The sequence below is a fragment of the Protopterus annectens genome, chromosome 16.part0 (assembly GCF_019279795.1).
Source record: "Protopterus annectens isolate FY-2018-M chromosome 16.part0, PAN1.0, whole genome shotgun sequence".
Taxonomy (NCBI): domain Eukaryota; kingdom Metazoa; phylum Chordata; order Ceratodontiformes; family Protopteridae; genus Protopterus; species Protopterus annectens.
In genome coordinates, this window is record NC_056750.1 from 705777528 (window position 1) to 705785027 (window position 7500).

The following is a 7500-nucleotide window of genomic DNA, read 5'->3' on the forward strand; positions in this document are numbered from 1 at the left end:
AGAGTCCTGCAAGAACGCAGGAATAAGTTAATTTTGAGGGGCTTGTTAAAGCCTGAAGGTTCCCCGACCAAGTTATCGTCGGGGAAGCCTTCAAAGCCATTTAAGCCGTCTGCTCTGAGCTCAGAGCCTTCGACTGGTGGTGCTCTGACTGCTGTCACATCGGCTCCGGCTGGAGCCTAGGTTTCCAAGACCATCTTCATCATCGGCTCTGGCTGGAGTCAACGTTCCTCAAATTCAGGCTTCTGCATCTGCTCGACCCGGAGATGATGATTCTAGGACTCAGTCGGCGCCGATAGTGGTGTCGGCACCATCTGCTAGCCATAAAAGGTCCAGATGTCCGTCCTTGGAATTTGTTCACTCGGCTCTGAGGTCTCCCTTACTCTTAGAGCAGAGTCATCAAACCCATTCCTCCCGGTCTTCCAGGCTCTCTGACCACACCCTCGAGAGAGTGGTTAGTAGACTTCTTAAGTCTCAGGCACTAGCCCAAATGCTCCATAGCCCTTCACAACAGACAGTGGCTATCCCCACCCCATCTTCGATTCCTCCTCCGACTCTTCCTCTGAGTTCGGAGCCGGAGCTTGTGGGAGCTGTGGCTGTCGACACGTCTGAGCCGATACCTCACCTTTCGGCTCAGTCATCTGTTCCGGTCTCTTCCGTGGTCCCATCCTTGGAGGGATCCAGGCGCATGGACTTTTTCGTCTGCTCTGAGGGGGTGAGTGGCATCGGACCCTTGTCCGACCCAGTTCTCCCTCTTAGAGCTTCGGCGCTGGTAAGTTCAACCCCAACATCAGCTTCTGAGCTGTCCCTCTCGGTGCCGGGAGGGGTCCTTATGTCTTCGGAGCGAGGACCTTCTACCCTGTCTGATAGGGGCGCCTTCAAAGTCATGAGCGTGCTGGCCCCTGTGCCTGCTCCATGGTCGGCTCCCTCAACTCCTCCCTCTGTAGTGCCTGCTGCGGTCTCTACCCACCCTCTCATTCCTGACCATAGAGATCCAATGCCTCAGGTTTCCCCATTGAGAATATCCTCCTCTTCCGAGGTTTCCCCTGATCCATCAGGGGAACCCCCTTGGAAGAGGAAATGCAAGAGGAAGCATGTGGACTCCCCTGAGTCCATTACATCGGATACTGACTTGGATGAGTCGGAAGGGTCCCCACGGACCCCCTCTGAGGATTCCTCCTTTTCAGACATCCTTGAAATCCTGAAGCAGAGGGGGAACTGGTCTACCCTTAATCCTTCCGAGGGCGAGTCTGTTTACCTAGAGGCTTTTGGCTCTCGCCCTTCCACCTCCTGGGTGTCTCCGCCCTTTGACCCCCTCATGGAAGTGGTGGCGCGGGAGGCGTGGACGGCTCCTGATACAATGGAACCTACCCCACGGAGACCTTCCAAATTCATAACAGCCCCTTCGGACAAACAGTTTTTAGCCAAGGCTCTCCTGGTTGACGCCATGGTGGTGGCTGCAGCCACTAAGAAGAAACTGGCTGATCCTTCAGTACCTGTCCATCCTCCTAACAAGGAGTCTAGGACTATGGATAGGTACGGCAAGCGGATGTTTTCTTCAGCGACCTTTGTCATGCGATCGCTGAATTATCTGTGCCACTTCACCCGCCTTCAGAGAGACATGCTCAAAGAAGTGGGTGAGGTCTTACAGGATCCAACAGCTGCGGGGTCTCAAGACAAAATAAATTCCCAGCTGGCAACCCTAAATTCCATTGTCAACTCCTCCATGCGGCTTATTTCCTATGCGGCTGATGGGGCACGTACGGCTGCAGGCGTTGCCTTAAGGCGTCACGCCTGGATGCAACTTTGTAACTTTGCAGACCAAACTCCCCTTTTGACGGTTCAGCTTTGTTTGGACCTCAGGTGAAGGATACTTTGACCCGATGCGAGCAAGAAGGCAAGACTCTCTGCCGTGGGAGTCCATTTTTCCACCCCATCTAGACCATACCCTAAGGGTCAGAAGGGTGGGAAGATGTGCTTCCGTATACCACAAGAGGTCGCGCCTGACGCAAGAGGTCAGTTCCCCTCTAGAGGCGGGGGGGAACAATAACAGATGCCACCCTAGGGGCAGAGGAGGTCTGCAAAATCAGGGTAGCAGAGAGTCTGTTTGACAAACCCTTCCAGCATCCCTGAGAAGCTGCCCGACTGTCCGCCTTCGGAGGCAGTCGGGGGAAGGTTATTACTGTACCCAGAAGCCTGGCTTTTACTCACTTAAGACAAATGGGAACAGTATATCAGAGGGTTACAAAATTCCCTTTATCCACACCCCAACTCAGCCAAAAAGACCCCTTCCAGACGTACCACCCAGTGTAAGGGAACAAGCAGTACTAGAAATATCAAAACTGCTAACAAAGAGCCATCCAGCCAGTCCCAGCAGACCAACAAGGATCCGGAATCTACTCCAAGTTCTTTTTGGTACCTTAAAAGACAGGGGACTTGAGACCCATATTGGATCTCAGCAGACTAAACAAGTCTGTAAGAAGAACGAAGTTCCGGATGGTCACGCTACAGTCCATGCTACCCTTTCTGGGTCCGGACGATTGGATGTGCTCAGTAGACTTCAGGATGCGTACTACCACATCAAGATGCACAGGCGCTCCAGGAGGCTTCTCCGCTTCCGGCTGGGAACCAGTCATTATCAGTTCAGAGCCCTGCCCTTTGGTCTCACTACAGCCCCCCGAGTGTTCACCAAATGCATGGCAGCAGTTACAGCTCATCTGAGGCGTCAAGGATTCCAGCTGTTTCCATACCTAGACGACTAGCTCGTCACTCCTCTCCAGAGATTACACCATTCATACTTGCAAAGGGCTAGATATCTCCATAAATTTCGAAAAGTCTGCCTTGTCGCCTTGTCAGTCTATTACCTTCATAGGTGCCACCTTGGACACAGCCTGGCTTTCTGAAAAACTAACCGAACAAAGAGTTCTAGTTATTCGCAGGCATGTTCACATCCTTCTTCAGAACAACAAAAAATCCAAGCCAGGTTTGTCTTGAAGGTATTGGGTCTCATGGCGGCAGCCATTACTCTACTTCCCCTAGCTCGCTTTCATATGCAGATCCTTCAATGGATGCTCTTTTCCCAGTGGTCCTTTAAACAACTTCCAATGTCACACAACATTTTAATAACCCTGTCTTGCAAGAAACACCTTTCTTGGTGGATGGTCTCCCCTCAAGTCCTTCAGGGCAGACCATTTGTTCCTTCTCCCCCGGTCGCCACGGTGACAACAGATGCCTCCCTGATTGGGTGGGGGGGCATTTTCAGGGCAGGATGGTCCAGGGCACATGGCAACCTTTCGAGTGCCACCTGCACATAAATGTCTTGGAGATGAGAGCAGTACTTTAAGCGTTGCAAGCCCTTCAGGACTGTCTTCCTATCGGGACTGTTGCAGTTCAGACGGACAATATGTCCGTAGTGTGGTACATCAACAAGCAGGGCGGAACCAAGTCCTATCCCTTATGTCGAGAGGCGCTCACTTTGACAGTGGACTACCTCCTCTCAGCGGTTTCTGATAGCAGCGCACATCCCTGGGAAGTCCAACATCATAGCAGACAGGTTGAGCAGAGCCATTCTCATGCCACACGAGTGGTCTCTCAAACAATCAGTAGTGGAAGAATTTTTTCAGAGATGGGGTCGACCTTGCTGCGACCTTTTTGCAACACCTCAAAACAGCAAGTGCCACGACTTCTTCACTCTCTTCCTGGCCACCCCCCCAGAGATGCTCTAGTCCACGATTGGCCGTGGGGACTTCTGTATGCCTTTCCCCCCTTTCCATTAATCACTCAATTGATTCAGAAAGCTACCGCCGTGAGAGCCACCATGATCCTCATTGCTCCTTACTGGCCTCGTCGGATATGGTTTCCGTTCCTGCATCGTTACCTCTTGGGGCAGCCCTGACATTTAAACCCAGTGCCAGATCTCTTGACCCATCAGTCGGGACAGCTGCACCACTCCCTCCAATCTCTCAACCTCACAGCTTGGTTGCTCCAATTCCAACCCTAGCCAGGCTTCCCCTTATTTCCTATTCTGTGTGACATACTTATAGCTTCCCTAAAGTCATCCACCAGGAGGATTTATGCCAGCAAGTGGAAGCGTTTTTCCTTCTGGGCAGGAGCTAGAAATATATAGATCCTTTTACTGCTCCTATCCAATCAGTCCTAGACTTCCTAGCCAAATTGTTTCACTCAGGGTCGTCTTCCTCCACCATCAGAGTACAGTTAGCGGCTATTTCGAACTTTCATGCAGGCTTTTCGGACTTCAATATCATGTCCCACAAGCTTTGTAAAACATTTCTTAAAGGTATCTTTTTGCTTAAGCCCCCAATCAGGGACCCCCCCACCGCAGTGGGACTTAAATTTGGTTCTAACCTCCTTGATTCTTCCCCCCTTTGAACCTGCGGATTCCTGCTCCCTGAAATTGCTATCTTGGAAAACTCTTTTTCTGGTCGCCATAACATCTGCGAGAAGAGTATCAGAACTTCAGGCCCTTTGCATTCGTCCACCTTATCTAGTTTTCCATAAAGACAGAGTGTCCCTCAGGACTAATCCGTCCTTTTTACCCAAGGTTTCTTCTGAGGCGAACCTAAACCAGACTATCGATCTTCCAGTTTTCTTCCCCAACTACTCCAACAGAGCGGAACAAAAACTGTGTTTTCTGGACGTTCGTCGTCAACTCCGTTACTATTTGGATAGAACCAAGCAAGCTAGGAAATCTGAGCAGCTCTTCCTATCTTATGCAGCAGGCAAGAAAGGCCTTCCAGTTTCCAAAGTAACCCTTTCTAGATGGCTGGCATCTGTGATAACTTTCATCTATCAGCTCAGACGCCAAAAGCTACCGTCAAGGCCCAGGGCTCACTCAACCAGAGCATTAGCCACTTTAATAGCTTTTCAGGCTGGATTACCAATGGATTCCATTTGTGCGGCAGCCACTTGGGCCTCTCATACCTTTATCTCTCATTACAAATTGGACATGGCCTCCCGAAACCGGGCTAATTTTGGTTCCACCGTTCTCAAGAGTCTGTTCCGATGAGCCACCCAGGGTGAAGGTGCTAGGGACGCGGTCCCATCCAGCAAGAATGAAGGCGAGATTGACAACTTAACATTGAGAAGTTATGTACCTACCATAATGTTCCATGTTAGTTGTCTTCTCGCCTTCTTTCTTACGTCCCACCCCCCCCCATCCCCCTAGCCTGGACAGAGCTAAGGATCCCTGGGGATCATCTTCTTGCCTCAGTTTGCCCCCTAGGCTATCCCTTCTGGTAGCTATAGGTCTACGTGACTTTCGAGTGAGGTTTTCTCTACTCCTTTTGTTGGAGAGCAGAACTGCTGTGGTTTCAGCTATCAAACGAGATCTGGGTAGTTAGCGCCTAGCATTGTGGGACATAGGGTAGCCTCGAGCTGGTATAAATAGCTGTTGAGTTTTAGTATAGGCCGAGTCGGAGCCGAAGGTCGGCTCCGAACCCATCCAGCAAGAAAGAATGCGAGAAGAAGACAACTAACATGGAACGTTATGGTAGGTACTTAACTTTTCATTTTGTGTGTGTGTGTGTGTGTGTGTGTGTGTGTATATATATATATATATATATATTTATATATTATATATATATATATATATATATTATATATTGAGTGTATGTGTGTATGTATATATATATATATATATATATATATATATATATATATATATATATATTTTGTGTGTATATATTTTGTGTATATATATATATATATTTTTGTGTTTATATATAATGTATATTATATATTGTGTATATATAATATATTTTGTGTATATATAATATATATTATATATTTTGTGTATGTATATATATTATATATTTTGTGTATATATATATATATTATATATTTTGTGTATATATAATATATATTGTATATCTTGTGTATATAATATAGATATTATATATTTTGTGTGTATATATAATATATATTTTGTGTATATATAATATGTTATATATTTTGTGTATAATATAGGTAATATAGTTTGTGTATATATATATAATATATATATAATATATTTTGTGTATATATAATATATACATTATATATATATATTTTGTGTATATATAATATATATATTATATATTGTGTGTATATATATATATATTGTGTATATTACATATTTTGTGTGTATATATAATATATATTATATAGTTTGTGTGTATATAATATATATATTATATATTTTGTGTGTATATAATATATATTATATATTTTGTGTGTATATATATATATATATATATATATATATATATGTATATATATATATATATATATATATATATATATATATTGTATATATAATATATTATATATTTCCTTTGTATATAATATATATATATATACATTATATATTGTGTATATAATGTATATACATTATATATTGTGTATATAATGTATATACATTATATATTTTGTATGTATATATAATATATATAATATATTTTGTGTGTATATAATATATATATATATATTATATATTTTGTGAGTATATATAATGTATATACACATTATATATTTTGTGTATATATAATATATATATATATATACATTATATATTTTGTGTATATATAATATATATATATTATATATTTTGTGTATATATAATATATATATATTATATATTTTGTGTATATATAATTTATATACATTATATATTTTGTGTGTATATAATGCATACATTATATATTTTGTGTGTATATATAATATACATTATAAATTTTGTGTATATAATATATATATATTGTGTGTATATGTAATATATATAGTGTATATATAATATATATATATATTATATTGTGTATATCTAATATATATATATTATATATTGTGTATATCTAATATATATATTGTATATTTTGTGTATAATATATATAGTATATTTTGTGTATATATAATATATATTGTATATTTTGTGTATATATAATATATATATATATTGTATATTTTGTGTATATATATATATAATATATATATTGTATATTTTGTGTATATATATTGTATATTTTGTGTGTATATATATATATATATATATATATATATAATATATATAGTATATTTGTGTATATCTAATATATATATAATATATATAGTATATTTGTGTATATATAATATATATATTATATTTTGTGTATATATATATATTTTGTGTGTATATATAATATATATTTTGTGTGTATATATAATATATATTTTGTGTACATATAATATATATTTTGTGTATATATAATCTATATATATATTTTGTGTATATATAATATATATATTGTATTGTATGTGTATATAATATATATTGTATTTTGTGTGTATATAATATATTTTGTATTTTGTGTGTATATAATAAATATAGTATATTGTGTGTGTGTGTGTATGTATATATATATATATTGTATTTTGGGTGTATATATAATATATATATTGTATTTTGTGTGTATATAATATCTATATATTATGTATTTTTTGTGTATATATAATATGTATTATATATTTTGT

The 7500-nt window shown here is 40.4% G+C and overlaps 1 protein-coding gene across 1 annotated transcript in view; it reads left to right on the forward strand.

Moving 5' to 3' along the window:
- LOC122791002 (torsin-1A-like) overlaps positions 1-7500 on the forward strand; it is a gene marked incomplete at its 3' end in the record, with an annotated part of 566886 nt that overhangs the window by 335267 nt on the left and 224119 nt on the right.